Consider the following 21,328-nt stretch of genomic DNA (forward strand, 5'->3'; position numbering starts at 1 on the left):
ATAAAATCATGGCCAATCTGATTATGGCTTCAACTCCACATTCTCACCTACCCTTAGAACCTCTTATTTACCTCTACCTTATATATATTCAATGATTCGGCCTCCACCACTCTTTGGAAGAGAACATCAGAAACTTTCCGACCCATCGAGTAGGAAATTCTTCGTTATGTCCATCTCAAAGGCTAAACCTCTTTATCCTAACTTGTGTTGCCTAATCTTAGTCTCTCTCCAAAGGAAAGCATTCTTTCAAAATTCATCCTGTCAGGTCCTTTCAGGTTCTTATATGTCTTAATAAGGTAACCTCTCATTCCTCTAAACTCCAATGGATACAGCTCCTGTCTGCTTAACCTTTTCTCATAAGGTAACACACCTCATGCCAGGTATCAGTCAAATTAAACATCTCTGAACTGTTTTAATACAATTATGTTTTTTTTCAAATAAGGACACCAAAAGTGTACACAGTGCTCCAGCTGTGATCACAGCAAGGCCCTGTAAGACATTCGTACTTTTTTTTCTCATTCTCTTTTCAATAAACAGGTAAATTCCATTTACCTTCCTAATCACTTGTGGCAATTGCACTTTAACTGTTTGTAATTCACGCAGAACCCTCTGTACATCAGAATTCTGTAAACTCTATCAATTTAAATAAGATATTGGTTTTCTAGTCTTCCTGCAAAAGTGGACAAATTCTCATTTTCCAACATTATACTCTAGATGCCAATTCTTTTGCCCATTCGCTATATCACTATCACTTTTCAGACTTTTTAAGTCCTCTTCACAATTGTGTTCCTGCATATTTTCGCGTCACGAACAGATTTAACCGAATACATTTGGTCATTTTATCCAAATCAATGAGAAAATGTAAACGGTTGAGGCCCTAGCACTGATCTCTGTGACACAACAAAACATCCTGCCAATCTGAAAATGACCCACTTTTGATTACAATCTGTCTCTTGTTAGCCAACTAATCCTCCATCTAAAATGAAAGTGTAAATTTCTGGCGAAACCTGTAGTGTCTTGCCTTTTGCCCCCTTTTTTCTTAAAGATAGGAGCTAAATTTGCTATTTTCTAATCTGTTTCAACTTTTTCAGAATCAAGGGAATTTTGAAGACTTATGACTAATGGATCTATTATTTCAATAGCCATTTGCTTTAAGAGCCTAAGGTTAAGTCCATCAGGAGCTTGGAATTGATTGGTTTTTAGTTCTAATGATTTTCCAGGACCCTTTTTCTGGAAAATATATAGCTTTAAGTTCCTCACTTTCAACTCATGATGCACAATTATTTCTCGATTGCTATTTGTATCCTCTATAGTGAAGGCAGATGCAAATATGAGTTCTGTTCATCTGCCATTTCCTTATTTCCTCATTTTCCATTATTAATTTCACTGACTCACTCAACAGTCACTTTATTTACCTTTTTTCCTGTGTTAATATCTGTTGAAACTCTTACTATTTGTTCTTACATTTCCAGCTGTCTTTCTGTCATCCTCTGATTCCTCCCTCTTTATCATTCCTTTAGTTATTCCTTGGTCAGTTTACCAATCTGTCCGATCATCTGACCTGCCATTACTTTTACAGAATTGTATACTTTTTTTCAATTTTTAAACTAATTTTGATGATAGAACCCAGCAGTCAGAAAAACCTGCAGGATTTTTGAACATCAATGGTGGAAAAGTCTCACAAACTTTAATGATCTTTGCCTCAAAGTCCCAAAATGGGTGCTGGGAGAACAAATTTACAACATTTAGTCTATCTTCTGTATAGAAATTAAAACTATTATGTTGCCCCTGTCAAGGATCAATTCTCTTGTAGTTATATAGAAATCTGAAAAAATCAACAAAATGAAAATCTAATTTCTTCAGTTTTATTTTGTTACATAATATTTTTGTAAGCAATGCATTACATTTATGAAGAAAGATCACAGCCTATTTTCTTCAAGTGTCCTTATATCACCATTTCTAATGTGCTGAATTATTATTCAGATTATTCAGTTGATTGTCAACTATAATCACAAACTTATTTAAAATGGATAAAAGCTTCACTGTGCCTGAAAAATGAATGAAAATGGATATTCAAAAAAAAAGAAAAATAACCAAGTGGAGTTGACCAGATTTGGTCAGAAAGTATGTTTTGAGCAAATTGTCCAACTAGGAATAAGAAATGAAAGCAGTGGGATTTAAAAAAGCAATTCCAGAGAATGTGGCTTGGGAAGGGGAGGCATGGGCTTCTTTTGGAGATTGCAGCTAAGGCCAGAGTCAGAGGGACAAAGGTTTCTAAGAGAATGTTCTTATAAGGCTATCGGAGGTTATTGAGATAGGGAGACTAATGGTTTTGTAGATTTAAACGCAAGGTTGAAAATGTTAAATGGAAACATAAAATGCTGAAAATGGTGAACACATCTGGCAATATATGTAGCGAAGAGAACAAGATTAAAGTTTCGGTTCTGTGGCTTTTCATTGGAAATGGGAAAAATTAGATAGGTAATCATTTTTTCAACAAGTGAAAGGTGAGGGGAGGTTTGAAAAGAGGAAGATAAAGATTGATCTTTGATAGGGTGAAGGACAGGAAAGATTGTATTACCAAATGTTTCGTGGCACAAAAGCCGATGGTTAGCTGGCAAAGCAAAAAAAAAGATGCATCCAGGCGTGATGTAACTGGCAGGATTTCCTTGAAGAGACATTTTTGAAATCATGAGGATCTGGATGGAGTAGACAGGGAGAAACTTACCACTTATCAAAGGATTGAGAATGAGAAGGCACAGATTTAAACTAAATAGCTAAAGAAGCAAATGCAAACTGAGAATAAACTTATTCATCCAAAAAGCAGTTAGGATCTGGAAAGCATTGCTCAGAAATGTGTTGGAGACAGGTACAATTGAGGTTTCCAAGAAGGCATCAGATTATTTAAACAGAAACAATGTGAAATTGTTATGAGAAAAAAGCAGGAGAATACTACTAAGGATATTACCCAGACGGAGATCCAGTTCAGGTATGCTGGATTGAATGGCCTCCTTGGTCCCATAATAGTTCTCTGCTTCTATGATTCTGAATATCTGGCATTTAAAAGCTAAACAAAGGAATTAAAAAGAAAAAAAATGTGGAACTTGCAAAGAAAAATTAAACGAAGTGGAAGTGAATGTTATGATCTCAGATTTTGCAAACATTTTAACCTAACAGTATCAATGAACCTGAAGCCAAACTAGATCATTAGGAACAGGGACAATGAGTGCAGAGGTCTCAATGTGGGATAGAATATAGATAGCAGGTTTTACAGATGTTAATATAAATGGAGGACAAGTGGATGTATAACTTATATAATTAAGCCTAGAGCATACACAACCATACAAAAAAATTTAAGCATACTTTCTAAGATAGGGCCAAACACAAAAAATGCTAATATGCTGAAAGTAGATGGATTTAATATTGAATACAGTGAGGAGTCAATAGTGCGTGTCAGAGCAGAATTGGATACAGAGGAGATGAACAATCTGGTTGAGTATGAAGTTAGGAGGGTTGAATCAGTGAAGAAGATATAAAATCTGTAGTGGGGCTGAAGTCTATGGCTTCCATCTCATCAATAGCAGGAGGAATTCATGACTCATCCAATATTTGGGCCTAAAAATGGATCTAACCCTGACTTAAGGTCTTGAGGATCTTGGTTTGTAAACCACCCATGCCAGTTCCGTTGGAGATAGCTGGTGAGTAAATTTGACGTTTACCTGATGATCATGATTATAACACGAGGTGGAGTTGGTTGACTGATTACACAGTATAAGGGTTTAACTGTGCGCAAGCCTAGCATTTGATCCAGCTGGCCTCCAACCTCAAAGGAACATGATTTCTCATAAAGAGAAGTTTGCCTACTGAACTGAAGGCTGGCAGAAAATTATTTGGACCTAAGAAGGTCAAGGAAAATCGTGCACCAGGCAAATGAGAGGGAGCGAACATTCGGTGGTACTATGTTGCCGGTGCTGACGATCCAGATGAAAACCAGGAGAGGTCATATATCTTCTGGTGGAACAGGAGACATTAAGAAGTAGTTTCTGATGGGAATGTGCGTACATGGAGAAGGAGAATGTTCAAAATCTGGTCATATAGTGTAGTGTGCCATCTTCACATGACAGAATGATTCTATTTTCATTCCATTGATATCAGTGAGATAAACCTCAGGCAAGTGCCAATGTTACTGTGCTACATTAATACCTGAGTGGTAAAGATGAAGCTTAACTTACATGACTTTTGCAGAAAATTATAGTATATTGTTGCAGCACAGGAGCCCATTTGGCCCATCATCTCTAAGCTGGCTCGTCACTTCGTGCCACTCCCGTACCTTCTGCCCATTGTGCTGCACATTCTTCCATTATAGGTAGTAATCCATTTCTCTCTTCAATGCCTTAATTCATCCTGAAACCACCACCTTCTCAGATGGGGTATTCCAGATCTCAAACACTAGCTGTGTGCAAAATGTTTCCCCATTTCCCCATTGCTTCTTTAATCAATTACTTTCAATCCTTCCATCAATGGAAACAGTTTTCCTTCTCTACTCTGTCCAGGAACATTTTGTTTCAGAAACCTGCTGTCAATTTTCCTCTCAACCTCCTCTTCTCCAATGAAAACAGACATATCTGAACCAAATGGACAAAATAGAATTCCATTCCCAAAACCCGTGAATCCTATGTAATAAAAATGTGATTTCACACCATCAGTATAAATCAATGAAACTTGAAATAGGAGACCAGCCAGTTGGTTGATTTCATTTAAAACCATGGTTACACAGAGTGAAAAACTTTAGTTGCTTGTTCAGCTGAAAAAATCTGTATATTTGTCAACATTCTGAATGATCAAGCAACATTGTTTAGAAAGAGTTGTGTTCATAGGAACATACTGGGATCTACCATCAGATGCACCCAAGTTAAGGGGTCAGTTAGCTCAGTTGGCTGGACAGATGGTCTCTGATGTAGAGTGACTCTAACATTGTGAGTTCAATTCCTGCACTGGCTGAGACTGCCATGAGGACTCCCCTTCATAACTTCTCCTCTTGCCTAAGGCATGGTGACCCTCAGGTTAAATCACCACCAGTTGTCTCTTTCTAATGAGACAGCAGCCCTATGATCAGGTAAGATCTTGGAGACTTTGCTTCATACCCCAGTTGGGTACATAGCAAAACCAGCAGAAAATGTCCAACTCGGCACCTTTCAAAAGCTGAAAAGTCAGGCAGTAGCAGAGATCTGGCTAGTAAGGTTGCTTTTCAGGCAGTCACTGCTGAGGATCCAGGAATTCAATCCTTAGTAATGGTGGAATCTGATGATCTGGAGAATATGGAGCAGGGTTTTTATTGACCTGCCTCATGTCAATGGGGGAAAGCAAGAACCAGGCTCAAAAGGGAACACATGATGAATTGTGGAGTTGATCATTCAAATAAAAGGGGGAGGTAGATTGGAGCGCAGAGGGTTAGGCATGTGTCAAATGGAAGGGGTGAGATGGTGGCAGAAGAGTGGAAAGCTGGGCACAATTGGTGGGGCATGGGCTCTGTGTGGCCAATTGCCAATCTCAGGGGTTTGAGAGTGCATCCTGAGGTCAGATCTGCAAAGTCTTCCAGAAAACATATGCCAAAGTTCAGAGGGATGGCCCACATACTGGTCAAGAAACAGCTAAAAGGAGTTGATTACCTATTCACACTTAGGCTCCAACTGAGACATCACCATCCTGTCTAAGCCCTGTCCACACAGCATGGCAAAACCATCAAAAATGAAATGCAATTGAAAGGGAGCAGCCTTTGGAGTTCTCCATATTGACTCTGGATCCCATGAAGTCTCATGACATCAGGTCAAACATAAGCAAGGGATCCTCTTGCTCAATACTACTTATTGCCTTTTACTGAGCAAATGATTCAGTGCTCCTCCCTGTTGTACATCAAGTGAAGAAAGCATTGAAAATGCCAAGAGATCAAATTGTACTCCAGGTGGGAGAATTCAATGGTCATTACCAAGAGTAATGTGATAGAACCACTACTAACCGAGCCAAGCAAGTAGCGAAGGACATAACTGGCAGACTATGCCTGTGGTGGAAGAGGATCAACAAAAGGAAAAAAAACAATTGAGCTTGATCAATCTCGCCATTGCAGGGTGCATTTGTCCGTGACAGTATTAGTAGGAGTCCACCTCACCGTCCTTATGGAGAGTAAATTCCATCTTCAGACTGATGATATCCCCAGATTTTGTCTTGTGGCAATGAATTGTTTTAAACAAAATAGATTCAGAAAGTCACTCAAGATGGGTCTTTCCTGAGGTGCTGTGGATCATCAGCAAATAGTAGAACTGAACTCAAACACAACTTGTAACTACATAGCCTGGCATGTCCCTCTTTCTACGATCACTTTGAGAGAGGATTGTAAGAAAACATGCAATGGTTGCCACCTATTTTGTTGAGTTCAAACAGGCTTGTGCACATGTTCGTCTGTTGGTAAAGAAAAGAGCCCTGTGCATTAATACATCTACCTTCCAATATTCAGAACTTTGACCCCAACTAATGATCCTAAATTGGTTTTCAGCATAATCCTTCATGATCAGAATTATTTAGCAAATGTTTTCCAATCGCAGACTTCCATCTAAAGCACATTTTCTATGCATTCTACCTTTTAAAACATGAAATTCCAAGCCATTTAAGTACATTTTAAATTATTGTTAATTCACTTTGACAAGCTATTCAATATAATTGTTTCCTCTCCAAAATCCTCTTAGATTAGCAATGAAAAAATCTCAAAACAATCCCTCTACTTAACAACTTTTATTGGAGTGGAAAGAATACAAAATCTGTGATGCTATATAGACATAAATAACAACCTTTTAAGATTTTGTGGTCATTTGGGGATCATAAAAATCCAATTTAAAATTTCAAATCCAGCAGCTGTTTCCTGAGTATTTGCATACATATGATTGTGCTCCAATGGTGGCCCAATCAGAATATCTGGGCCAATATGGCTAGGAAGATTTAATTTCAGTAATAGGCTAAATAAGACAAAGAATTAGACACCGTAGAGAAAACAATGCTTGACATACAGAATACATTCCAAATTAGAAGTAAAAGTAAAATGGAAGATGAGCAAGTAAATACATATATTTTCTGAGCTAAATGTCTTGTCAGTTGAATATTGATAAAAATGTGAATCTGCTATTAGAGTTTTTGGATAACATCTAAAAAGGCGATCTGTTTAGTGTCCATAATGTATGGCCAGGACTTGATAGATTTGGAAAAACAAATAGTTATGTCACAACAGATTATAACATTGAAAGAAATGGTATAAATAATTGATGAAATTCAATCTGGTGACCCACAAATTTACATTAGTTTTGAAATTGCTAGCATGTTCTCAGGCATTTCATCAACAGGTCACTGCATCTAACTTGTACTTAATAATTGGAGAGAAAATTCCTGCTGGACCAGATATCTATTCCCTTCTAAATGAATCCTGGGGAGGCAGTAATTTCCTTCAGCCTCAGGGAACAATGAGACATGCTGCTTTAACACACACAACGGAAAGCTCAATGGGTGCTAAGTTTTGAACTAGTCTAGGCAATGCAATGGGACAATTAAAGGTAGGTGAAATGAGAATGAAAATATATTTAGTGGATCTGGAAAACAGTGGAGTTTATGTTTAGCAGGTTAGATTGGAAAAACATGAGGGTAATGTTAAATATGTTTAGAACCTTGGAAAGGCACTTACTTATAGAGTCATACAACACAGAAACATACTCTTTGATCCATGCGGTCCACGCTGAACATAATCCCAAACTAAACTAGTCCCACCTGCCTGTTCCTGGCCCATATGCCTCCAAACCTTTCCTATTCATCTACTTATCTAAGTGTCTTTTAAATGTTGCAACTGTGCCTGGGTCAACCACTTCCTCAGGAAGTTCATTTTACATGTGAACCACCCACAGTGTAAAAAATTTGCTCATTGTGCCTTTTTTAAAATCTCTCTCCTCTCATCAAAAAAAATGCCCCCTAGTCTTGAAATCCCCCATCCTAGGGAAAAGACACCTATCTTTAACCCTATCTATACACCTCATGATTTTATAAGCCTCTATAAGGTCACCCTGTCAAACTTCCTCACCAGTGTCCTATACAACCTCAACATGACTTCCCAACATTTCTAGTCATAATAGACAAAAAATATAGAGACACTGGAAAATCTGCAGAAAGGATTTGCAAAAATGGGTGGCAGTCGAGAAGACTGTCACTGTGTCAGGAGAGACTGGACAGAATATGGTTTCCTTTCTTTATGAAGAAGTCTGATGATCTAAAGGCTTTTAAAATTATGAAGGCATTTGAGAGTATTGATGTAGAAAAGATGTTTCTACTGAGGCTAGAATGCAGAACTAAGGGCCATCATTACTAAGCAGTCACTAATTAATCAAATAAGGAAATCAGAATTCTTGGTTTACCCAAATGGAGTTGAAAAATAAGGTTCAATACCAAGTGCATAGTTAAAGCAAATAGCGTAGATATCTTCAAGAAGAAATCAAGATGACTGTATGTCAGAGAAAGGAAGAGATACATACTGCAGATAATGTCCAATGAAGTAGGTTCAGAGCAGACATATATGAAGCATAAACACTGGCATAAACTGGATATTTTTGTGCAGGAATTTGACGCAATTTTAGTTATCATCATGGACATAACTGACAATGGAGTCCACCTGCAGAGCTAATAGACCTAAGAGATGTTCAGTGAGGCTTGATTATGACTGTGTGAGACCTTGTGTAAAACAGAAAGCGTTCATTTTGCTCCCCTTTTCATCAACTGCCCTACAATGGAGATGAAGTGAGGATGAGGAAGATGGGCATGAGGTAGTGAAGCAAGGGGGAGGGGGATTGGTGGTGAAGGGAGGGAGTAGATGAGGGACTATGAGACTGATGGGATTTTGAAGGAGGGAAAAATGGGGTAGCTGGTGAAGGGAGCAAAAAATCCGTATCGTGAAAGGCAGGGGAGATGGGGGTTGGTTGTGAAGGGAGGGTTAGATAGGGTGATGAGGGAAGGGGGTGGTGGTGGGTGGTGATGAAGGGAGGAGTGGATGGGGTTTAGTAGAGCAGAAGGGAGGGATGTGTTATGGTGAGGGGACGTGGAGATGGAGGATTGATGGGGAGATGGGAGGAAAGTGATGTTGTAAGAGGGAAAGATGAGCTTGTTGGTGAAGAGTGCAGAAATGAGGAAGGGTGATGAAAGAAGGAGGAGATGGGAGACACGATCAACATTTTTCAAACACATTGTTCCAACAGAAGTTCCTTCAAAACTCACAAATTTCCAACCAGGGTCACACTAAGTTTGAGGCACAGAATAAAAACTGAAAGCTACTGGCTTTGAAGGTTTAAAGAATGTTATGGGAGCTAGGTAGGAAGTAATTTTCAGTGGAACCTGTGCCACAGTCTTTTCCCCTTGTACAATCTGCATTTATAAGTAAATTTACAGAATAATCATCACACCCCACAACTTCTATCCCTTCATTTCATCTCACCCATGCCAATCACCTAAACCCAGCTCCCATATCACCACCCCAATCTGGTCTCTCCACCCACGTTCATTGGCCCCAATCCCCCATAGCTTCTGATTATCCACCTGCTGTAAAGTACAGGGCTAAAATCAGGGCCAAAATCTTTGTGCTGCATTTCTTACAAATACAACTGCTCTTAAATAACCAAGTTCTATGGTTATCAATGAGGTCACTACCTCCTGGGGATTAATTTCCACCTTCAGTGTCTGGATGGTAAATTAGGAATGGATGGATGAAATATACCTCAAGGATTCTCCCAAGCATGCATCCTTTGTCCCTCTCTCTTCCTTGTCTACATGTGACCCATTGGCAACATTATTTTCTGTGGCTTGCTGATTATGTCCAGCTCTACCTTTCCAGCTCCTATTCCGTATCTTAATGTTGGCTCCAAGAACATAGACTTCTTGTTTGACACTTATTTACTGGGTTCCAAATCTTTCTGATTGAAACATTATTCCTCGCTAAAGCTGCCATCAACAACCTCAATCATGCAACATGTCTGCTTCCAGCTCCTTCACAGTTACTGTCTCAGGAAAGTATTGAAACCTTGACCATGTCACCAGTACAGATTCATATGGTATCCATCAAAGGTTCCCTAGTATCCACTGTGTAGCATTGCTTGCCTGTGCTCCCACTTTAGCCCAGTTGTTGGCATCTATATGCAGGCTATTTCCACCATTTGACAGTTCCACCACATTCCAGGATGCCTCTCATTCTCTTCCCTCTGTGAAACTCATTTTACCCAAAACCACGCTGCCTGTACTGTACCATACATATACACCAAGGTCTCAAATTGGCAGCATGCCCAGATAGCCTGGGAATACAGAGTCTTACCCAACCTCTGGCCAGACCTATTTCATGGCTGGCAGGCTGATGCAGGGAACTTGACAACAGGAGGTGACAGATGGAGAATGATAGGAACAGGAACTCACTGGGCAAAGGCTGTGAGTTGGCTGAGGGAGATTGTGGATGGATGGAGTTGATTGGGGATCAGGTGGGGAAGAGAAATGATTCACTGGATAAGGGCTGATTCAGGAATTTAGTCCAGAGATAAGGAGGGCTGTGGAAAGATTCTGCATGGGGCATTTGGGGAGATCCTCTGCTCCAACTGACACACAAGGAGTTGTTATGACAGAAACAATCTTACACAATGTAACTTAACCTCTTCTCACCCATCAAGGCCTCCTCCCAGGCCTCTACTGTCAGGTGTTCCACAGTACGGCACAACTCTGTGATGTAAATTCAGATCATGTTTGGTGTTGATGATAGTACCCAATTGGAAAAGAAGTTTGCTATCTCCCTGTAGATAAGGTGCAGTTGGGCAATAACAGTGCGAGACACAGCCGGTAATTCAATGTGACCTAATTTTAACTGTTGCTATGCATCTTTTATATCAAACACAGAACTGCAAGTGTTGGTGATCTGAGATAAAAACAAAAATTCCTGGAGAAACTGAGCAGGTCTAGCTAGCATCTGTGGGGAAAAAGCAGAGTAAATCTTTCAAGTTCAATGACTCTTCATCAGACTGTACTGTTAACTCTGCTTTCTTTCCACAATGCTGCCAGACCTGCTCAGTTTCTCCAGCAATTTCTGTTTTTGTTGGCTGTGCATCATTTCTCATTTGACAAGTTGTTGATTACCCCTCCTGCTATTGTCATCTTTGATCCTTGGTCTATTTCTGGATTGATTATGCCTCTGAAGAATCTTGAGAGGTTGCTTTCTACCTTGAATGCAGTATATAAGTGCAAGTTGTTGTTGCAGCTCACAACCTCTCTTTTTGAGTCTCTCCTGGCAATGGAAATGCTGGTGTGTAGAAATCTACACACAATTTTTTACAATTGATTATGTGGATTGCTGAGAAAGATAATTTTGAGACACTATGGAAGGACAATGAAGTAATCAAAGTTGTCCTTATTCATATTGTTAGAGTTTCAGTTTGACTGTCAGTCCTGAGGAAAAACCACAACACAATTTCTCTATAAAAAGTGAAGCACATGACAACATAACATTTCTCATGGCCAACACCCATTGTGAGATGTCAACATATAGATTATCAAACTGTGCAGGAGATTCCAATGATGATGAGTAAAGAATCCTGCAGGATGTGCCAGCCTTGAATTCCAAAATAGGCTGTCAACAGATTACTCTTTTTGTAAGGAGTTTGAATTTGTTTAATTTACTCCTTCGTTTTAAAATCTGACTGATTCTGAGATTCATATATATGCATATCAAGTATTCCTGAGCCACAGTTCTACAGTCGCCATCATTTCACATTTAACACAATTGTGAAGTGAGCTTCCAAATATTACAACCCAACACACAGCATCTTTCTACTAGTGGGATTTCTCCCAATTGGAATTGCCTGCGAATGATTCCGCGTGAAGGAGCAGTCTGAATCATATTGTTTCTTTCAGTCTCAGAACCAAAAATATCTGACATTTGATCGTCTTGCTTGTAGTCTTTGTTAAATGGTTCATTTCCATAATTCAGTTCAAGCTGCCGAATCTTATTGTTGCTGTTCATTCTCTGAATTGTCTTCATGGTTATTTTCTTGGCATGGTCATTTCCGCTGGTAGCTTGGGCATAACCTGGAAGAGAAACCAAATTCCAGCAGTGTAAATGGAAGTATTATGGATTTAATTCTCCCAACTGTTTGGAGTGCAGCAGGGAGACAGGTGGGCTGGTAAACGGTGGAGGAAAGCATCAGGAGAGAACATTAAATCTGCTAAGCACCGGAGGTTGAAACAGTAGCTAGATTCAACTCAGGCCTATGGTTATCTAGTTTTATTTCAATTTATACATCACAAAACTCCAACTTGTAGATTACTTATTCCCCAGATATACATAAAGCCAGTTTTTGCCCAATTATCCCTGAATGAACATATAACTATGACCTGTTCTCCAGTTCCATTTGGTCTCAGTATTCTTGCTAGACCCTTTCACATGATAATAATGGGCTTCCACAAAGGGAAACTACCAAAGACACAGCACACCCTAGCCCAACGCCCCCAATCCTGATCAATGGGGTCTGCCTTTTCGGCCATAGCTTCCCCAATAAAAAGCCTCGGTGATCTTTGAAGACACCTCAACTTTGAGATTTCCAAACTGCAGGGCGTCTGATTGAGTCAACAGCTCTGGGAGGCGGGCGGCCATCCTCCAGTGGGAGGCAAGATGTTGCACCATTGGTGAGGTGTTGGTTCCTATTTTTTACCCACAGTGGCAGAACTTGGTCCTTTATGACCTATTATTTAGACTCTTTTGATGCTCTTTTCCTTTGAAGAAATTATCCCCACCACTATAAATGCGTTATCATACTTTGCAGTTTTTTTGTGACTGAGTAATTCAGGTTGCTTTGGGCAGGGAGTGAGCTGCCATTTGATCTATGCCATGTGACTGAACGGTGAGGCCCAAGTGATCCCCACTATTGAACTTCCGGCTTTAATAAAATAAAACCAGTATATCCAGCAGGCAAACTGGGGGAGCCAAGGTCAGGCTGCATGCTAACATTGCAGTTCTCTTTAGGTAAGCAATGTTAGGGAGGAGGACAAGTCGGATGTACAGCAAACGGGGATAGGTTGAGAGGACAACGCATGTCGTGGTGGAGACGACTTTGCAATCTTCAGTGGTAGAAGCGCAGTGTGGCCAACCTTCTATAATACAGTGCTCCAGCTCCTCCTGACTCCACACTCAGATGAGTAAATGTCAAAAACTTCCTTTTTATTGACCGACAAACCTGCGATTTGGTTTAATGGAATGCAGTCCTGGCTGGTACAAATTACCTCAAGGCAAAGCACTCTTCAAGAGGCCTTAAACTGGCATTAAGCCTCTAATTTGTATGCACATTGGCCCAGTTTTTTTCTGAATATGATGGGTGACACATCTTCAGTAGAAAATGTGTGTACTCTACCTGGCACCCCAGTGGATGCTTAAGAGTTAAATTATCTCAAGTAGCTAAATTCAAAGGGCTAATAATCAAACAGATCACTTCAAGATGTATCACTATATCAATAAAGAGATATTAATAATTGCCAACTATGTCATAGGTTAACCACACTTAACTAGGCGATTACAGCCACAAGATTTCCAGTAATGGCCTCTCTTCTAGAACAAACACCGTTACATTTGGAATATTCCTAGAATTTATCCTTGGCTCTCCTTCATTCGTCATCTATAAGATACACTTCTGCAAGTTATCTGCTGACATGAAGTTGTTTTCACCTGTATACTGGCGATGTATTACTCAACCTTTTCACCACATTTCCTCATCACTCCTTTAACATGGACGTTTGTCTAACATACATTGTTCACCCCTTCAGCTGAACAAAAGCCATTATGATTTCTGTACACTTGTCACTAATTCCAGCCTCTCTACACACTCTATCTGAGGCTGCCTTAGTCTGTCCATAACGTTGCAGTTCAATTTGGCTCTGAGATGAGCTTCTGTCCAATTTCTTCTCTAGCACGAAATGAATCACATTGCTCCTGTATAACATAGTCTGACTGATCATATTGAAAGCTGCATTTTCAAGCAATATTTTGAAACGGCAAATGCAAATTTCTGTCCACTTTAATTTTAATCCTTTCAGAATATTAGTGATAACTCATTTATCAAGCATGTGCAATTGTGGAGCACATCTATGAATTTATGTTAACAAAGTTCAGGTAGCATCTTGCCCTCAATTTGATTGGATGAGTGAGGAATTGTAGTATACTTTAATGTGCAGACAGTGCATTAAGGATTAGATTTATTGTTCAAATGAGGAATGTACTGGACATCAACTGAATAAAAGCAGCTGGTAGAAGACAATAATATGGTCAGATCAAAGGTCAGTTGGCTAGATGGGAGGCTGTACTACAAAGTCGTGTTAATAGTGGAGGTTTTCCCGCACTGACTGAAGTTTCTATGAAGGATTTTACTGCCTTAACATTGCCTGAGGCATGGTCAAACTCAGGCTATAACCACCACCAGTTCTGTGTGTGCCTGTCTGTAGTATGAGAGCAGCCCTATGGTCTGGTAAGACTATGGTTACTTTAATAACGCATCATTTATCTTAACTTTGGATACTGTTTATGCAAGATCAAATTCAGATTCTGGAAGGGAGAGTAAAGTAGCCAGAGATGAAAAGGGAATCTGAAAACAGGGCAAGTGGCAGAGACATGATAGAGATTGGTGCAAGTTATAAATAATGAAAAGCTGGACAGGAAAGCACAGGGAGAAACTATTAAGAAAGTCCCTGCAGTTTCAGATCACGGGAAGTAAAAATTGTCAGTGCTCAGCACAAGGAGAACTCCAGGAATTTAGATGACATGGGCACGGGTGAGGGGCAGTTGATTGATTGATTTGATTGATTGATTTTATTGTCACATGTACCAAAATACAGTGAAAAACTTTGTTTATGAGCGGTACAGACAGACCACAGCAAGCAAAAGATGTGCAGATCAAAAAGACTTAGAGGCATACAGGTCACATTGCAGGTTACATTATTTGAAGCTAGAGTCCATTCAACAGTCTGATAATGGCCAGAAAGAAACTGCTCCTGAACCTGCTTGTGCATGTGTTCAGTCTTCTGTATCTTCCGCCTGACGGAAGAGGTTGTAGGAGGTCATTACCAGGATGCGATGGGTCTTTGATAATGTTGGCCACCTTTGGGCGGCAGTGAGCTGTGTAAATAGAGTCTATGGATGGAATGTTGGCTTGCATGATGGTCTGGGCTGTGCACACAACCTTCTGTAGTTTCTTACAGCCCTGGGCAGAGCAGTTGCCATACCAGGTCATTATGCACCCGGACAGTATGCTTTCAACAGTGCATCTGTAGAAGTTGGTGAGGGACCTTATGGACATGCTAAATTTCCTGAGCCACCTGAGGAAGAAGAGGTGTTGTTGTGCCTTCTTAACTGTCGCAGCTACATGGGAAGTCCAGGACAGGTCATCGGTTATTGTCACTCTGAGGAACTTGATGCTCTTCACCCTCTCAACCTCAGTTCCATTGATGCAGGTCAGGGGCGTGTTCTCCTTTCTTCTTTCTGAAGTTGATAATCAGTTCTTTAGTTTTGCTGACGTTGAGAGACAGATTGTTTTTATTGCACCACGTCACGAAGCCCTCTATCTCCCTTCTGTATATTGACTCGTCATTTTTAGATATCCGTCCCACTACGGTCGTGTCATCAGTGAACTTGTAGATGGCGTGCGTTCGGAATTTGGCAACACAGTCATAGGTGTACAGTGAGTACAGTAGGGTGCTAAGGATATTGAGGTGGAATATAGGGTAGCTCCAGAATTAGGTCATGAGGAAGTGGCCTTGTAAGAAAATTTGTATGTTATCCCTGGCATTATCTGAGGTCAGGGGCACGCCTTGTTTTATGATGGCAGGGAAAGTTAGGGTCTACTGGGATGAGGAAGGGAAAGAACGCAATGACAAGATATAGTACAGCGATTGCTGGCTGACTCCCCAGACACTGCAACCATCGAGACAGATGTGCCCTATACAACAGAAAAGGTTTGGTCCATCCCCAGCAGAAAGATCCAGGACCATTACAAAGTGATTTTTTACTCCCCATTGGTGATCAATTACAGGAAATGCTGGCCATTGTGTTGAAATGTGAAGGGCTGCAGCTGTCTATTTTGCTAGCATAGGACAGATATTGGGGAAGTAATAACTATGATGAGAACAAAATGAAAAAGACTAACCCTTTTCTCAGTAGATGGGAAGCTGTATCAGAGCATGTTAGCAGCCATTAAATTAGGAGGAGGCACCACAGATGGGTTGCAGGATAGAACTTTAGTGATGTTAGGACATAAACAGGACAGCACATTCTTCAAGATTGTGCATACTAGACAGCTAGCAGGCAAGATGCTGCATGCATTTTCAGATAAGTTATGACCATATATCTGAAAGGTACTGGGGGAGAATGTAGCCCAGGCCCAGTTAATAAGGGCTTTCAAGAATCATTGGCTGAGGACCCTAGCAGCTAACAGTTTGCCACAGACCAGGATGAGAGCAGAATCACGATTTGACCCTGAGAACGTGACAGACGGAGGGGTGGGGGTAGGGGTGCTGGTGTTTTGAGGAATCTATATCTGACTTATAAATTGGACTGGGGAAAATAATTAATAAAAGGGAACAAGATGAAGGGAAGTGTGGGTGTTCAAAACAAATGGAAACAGGAAGGACAGATACGAGCCATGTTTTATTTGTAGAAGATCAGGACATGGGAGAAGAGACAGTGCAAGTTCCCAAAAGGGGGGAAATAGAATATTGATTCTCCTGGGGTCAGAACCATTGGTAGTAGGGGCAGAGATAGAGCAGGTGGAAAACCCAGTGAAACATCTAGTGCCTCCATTACAGCAGGTTATCAGAGAAAACTAGACACTGCTATGCACAACAAGGGACCAGTGCATCCACATTTCCTCAATGACTAGGCCGTGCCCAGTGCAAGTATCAGTGCTAATATGAAAACAGAAAGTGCTGGAGAAACTCACCACATTTCCAGACCCAAACCTATGTGAAAAGTCCTTTTTTTCACCACATTTACTTCTCTTATAATTCACTTTAAATTTCTGCCCTCCCGATCATGATCCTTTGATGAACAGGGACTATTTCATTTCTAAGGAAGGGTCTCTCAACCCGAAACATTCATTCTGATTTCTCTCCACAGGATGCCGCCAGACCAGCTGAGCTTCTCCAGCAGATGGTATACCAGTTCCACGAGCACACGACTCTTGTCAACAGCCCACAGGAAAGCCTGGGCAAGCTCATATAGTCCCAGTAGATCACTCCTCAGCAGGCTCTGCAGATCATGCTACAGTTTGCTAAAGCAATCAACAATGCCTTAGGCCAGAGAGTTCAGAACCGAGTCAACTTCAGATGTTTTTTGAATATGTGCAAATTCTGTGATAATGGTTGGACATTTGCCCTAAATTAGGTCAAATTTTGAGGGGTCACTGATTTAATTAAAATAAGCAAAGTGAAGATTGTAGCATGTGATGCCAAAAATACTCGTTTAAATGCTCAAGATTAATCTCAAAGTGGATAAAGATCTTTCAGTGAAACAGCATCCACACCAGACGTGTTGTGAACAATTCTAATTATTAGATATCAACTTCCTGATCTGTATCTGCTTCAACACAGCACAAGTAGTGGGGGTTAAATGTATCCCAATATGTTCAATGTCCATAGGAATAATATTTTATAAATTCAACATCTGGCTTTTTTAATGTTTGAAATATAATCCTGTAATAAAGCTTTTCTTAAATATGAAAGAAAAGAAGTGCATTTAACAGGGTTTTTCCTTATAAAGACCATGCTGGCTCTCCCTAATTAGGTCATATTTGCTGATTTGACTATTAATCCTAACTCGGATTATTGTTTCTAAAAGTTTTTCTCTGCCAAAGTTGAACTGACCGCTCAGTAATTTCTGAGTGTATCCTTACAACATTTTTTTCAAACAATGGTGTAATGTTTGCAATTCTCCAGCTCTCTGGCATCAGGGAAAACTGAAAGATCATGGTAATGCCTCTGCAATTTCCACACTCAATTCCATCAATGTTCTTGGATGCATGCCATCTGGTCCTGGTATCCTGTCAACTCTAATTACCAACAGGTTGTAAAATACCTTCTCCTTACCAATTTCCAACACATCTAGTGAAGGAGGTTCCTCCTCTGTCACTATGTCTTGGTGAACATTTGTTTCTTCAGTAAAGATAAATGCAAAACATTCAGTCGCTATTGCAGCTGTGACCTCTATTTCCATGCACAGATCTTCTTTCAGTCCTGAATTGGTCATACTCCTCCATTTATTATTTATTATTATTATTTATTACTTATTATTTACATACATAAGGATGACTTTAGGATTCGCCATTACACTAGTGGGGTCAGTTAGCTCAGTTGGTTGAACAGCTGGAGTGTAATGCCAATAGTGTGGGTTTAATTCCTATGCTGACTGAGGTTACCGTAAAGGTCCTGTGTCCTCAACCTTTCCCTTTGTTTGAGGTGTGGTGACCCTCAAATTAAACTTGCCACCAATTCTTTCTCTCTCTCTTTCTCTCTCTATCTCACTAATGAGAAAGTGGGACTGTTGCTATTTAATAGTTACCAGTATTTTTTCATATTCCAGCTTCTCACCTCTTATTTTGTTTTATCAATTTTCACCTTGTTTCTCAATTGTAATTTTGACCTAACACCTGTAATAAAAAGTTTTTTTTTTCTGCTTTATCCTAATTTCCATCTCCTTTAAATCCAAGGATCGCTGGGTTTATTTGCCCTACCTTTTGCTATTGAGGGATTATAAATTGACTGTGTCCAAATTATCTCTTCTTTGAAGGTAGTCTATTATTCAGCTACAGCTTTTCCTGTCAATACTTAGCTTGAGTTGATCTGGCTTAATCTGTTCTTGCCTCAATAATGTCAACTTTCATGTTGATAATCATTGCCACTCTGGATTGTCCGTTTTCAGTTTCCACCAGCATCCTAAACCTTCCGTTACAATGATTACTGTTTCTCTGCTGGGACTTGATTTATTTGGTCACCTCATTCCCAAGAGCCAGGTGTGTCACTGCCTCCTTTTTTGTTGGACTGAATACAGTGCTGTAGAAAATTCTCCAGAACATAATCTAAGAATGCTCATCTGTCTCTCCCCTATCTCATTCCACTATCTCATTCCATATTTGGGAAATTAACGTCCCTCCATTATAACTATTCTATGTCAATGTGCCACTCTGTACTTTCCTTGAAGATTTATTCCTCTACATCCTTCCCACTGGTGGTATAATAAATACACTGAGCAATGTCATTGCTCTCTTCTTCTTCCTTAGCTCTGGTTAAATCAATTTTGTCCTTGAGTCCTCATGATATCCTCTTTCTTCAGTTCTGTAACACTCTCCTTATCAATATTACCACCCTTCCTCCATTTCTTCCTATCCTACCTTTTCTGAACTGCCTGTATACAGGGATATTTAATAACCCTTCCTGCCTTTCCTTCAGTCACATGGCAATCTGTGTCTGCAACTCACCATTCCTATTAACAATTCTTCACGTACATTCAATACAATCCGGATTTAGAATGTTTCAATTTCTCCTTTGCTCTAATTCACATATTTGCTTTCAATTCTCTGTGCTTGTGCTATCTATCTCTCCCAATATTTTTAGCCCCTTAGCGCGACTCGCTAATATTCTGTCCTGGTTCCTGTAACCCCTCAGAGTTAACTTAAAGTCTCCCAAAAGACCTGTCAAAATGCCCCACAAGGAACTTAGCCCAGTTCTGTTCAGATATAATCCATCCAGTTTACACAGGTGCCATAATCCCCAGTGAAAGTCCTGCTATCCCAAGAATGTTTTATTTATATGAAGAGATAGCATTTGTTTTCATGTAAAGACTTCTGCCAATATAATATAAAGATAAATTCAATATAAATTTGCTCCCTGTCAAACCAATTGGCTGGACAGCTGGTAAGGTTGCTATAAAGGCTGAGGTTACATGAAGGACTCTCCCTCAACTGTGCCATGCTGCCCCTCAGATTACACCATTATCAGTCATCTCCCAAATATGAGAGAGTGGTTCTATGGTCTGTTAGGACCACTGCAGCTTTACCTTTTCTCTCAATGATTATCTCTCCATGATTGTTCTTTGGTATATGCAAGGAGCCACATACGTGGTGAATGAAGGCGAACAAACATTTCACCGGAGATTCTCTGTAAAGTACTTCACAGAGCTAGGTAATATTCCTCTGGCTACATCCTTCTGTGTACAGCAAATCTTCATGCTATGTACAGGGAATAGCATCACTTGATTCTGCTATTCGAGCCTGCATGAATATAGAAATTTCTGTTCTCACTTACTCATAATCAATTACAACAAAATAATTATTCATAACACATGGTGTTGCTAAATTTTGCAGACCCTTTTTGTCAGGAAGGATGTGTTAGCAGATAACATAAAAAGGGAACGCAAAACAATCTTATATTACGATACAGTTCATAAAAAGGATCTTTTTGTTGAGCCTGAAATCATGAAATATTTACAAATACCTTCTATTTATCTTCATTAAATTTAAAGATGATATCATTGTGTTATGAAAGGAGAGGTTAGAAAAATTAGATTGGATAATAGCAGATAAGCAAGAGGAACTTAAAAGGTTGGTTTGAAGTAGGAAGCTACTCAGCCCAGACAGGGAAAATACTGCGGGATATAAAGATGGAAATTGTGGAATCTTTGGTTGCAATCAATAGAGTTTTCTTAAAGTGCAAGTAGCTGCCAGAGGATTTTAGCACCTCTGGGAATGTCTCCCATTTAAGATGGAGATGAGGAGGAATTTATTCCTCTTACAGGGTCTTTATCATTGCAATTCTCTACAGTCTGAGTCATTGAAAATATTTAAGACTGAGTTCGACTAAGTTTTAATCTGTAGGGCTAAAGTGTTATGGAAGACCAGGCAAGAAAGTGGAGTTAAGGACATAGTCAAATGGGGGAGATGGTGATGCAATGATAATTTGACTGGACTAATAATTCAGAAATTGAGACTAATATCCTGGGGGCTTCTGTTAAAATCTCACCATGGCAACTGGTGGAATTTCAGCTCAACTTATGCCAAAATCTGATTTGACAGGTATTTACTGTGATGATGCAGTGAAACCATTGTTTGTCGTGGAAAAATCCATCTGGTTCACTCATTCCTTTAGTCTTACATGTTTTCTTTTACATGCTCAAAGTAAAGGCCTTGCATTGCACTGGTAGTGTTCCAACCTCTTGACTAGAAAGTCTGCACTCAAGTCCCACCTG

At 39.9% G+C, this 21,328-nt stretch overlaps 1 pseudogene; it reads left to right on the top strand.

Annotated features, from left to right (window-relative positions):
• The first annotated feature begins 17,239 nt into the window (after positions 1–17,239).
• On the top strand, positions 17,240–17,569 carry LOC109927155 (annotated as a pseudogene).
• The last annotated feature ends 3,759 nt before the right edge of the window (positions 17,570–21,328 follow it).

Source organism: Rhincodon typus, chromosome 3 (genome assembly GCF_021869965.1).
Source record: "Rhincodon typus isolate 14 chromosome 3, sRhiTyp1.1, whole genome shotgun sequence".
Classification (NCBI taxonomy): Eukaryota; Metazoa; Chordata; class Chondrichthyes; order Orectolobiformes; family Rhincodontidae; genus Rhincodon; species Rhincodon typus.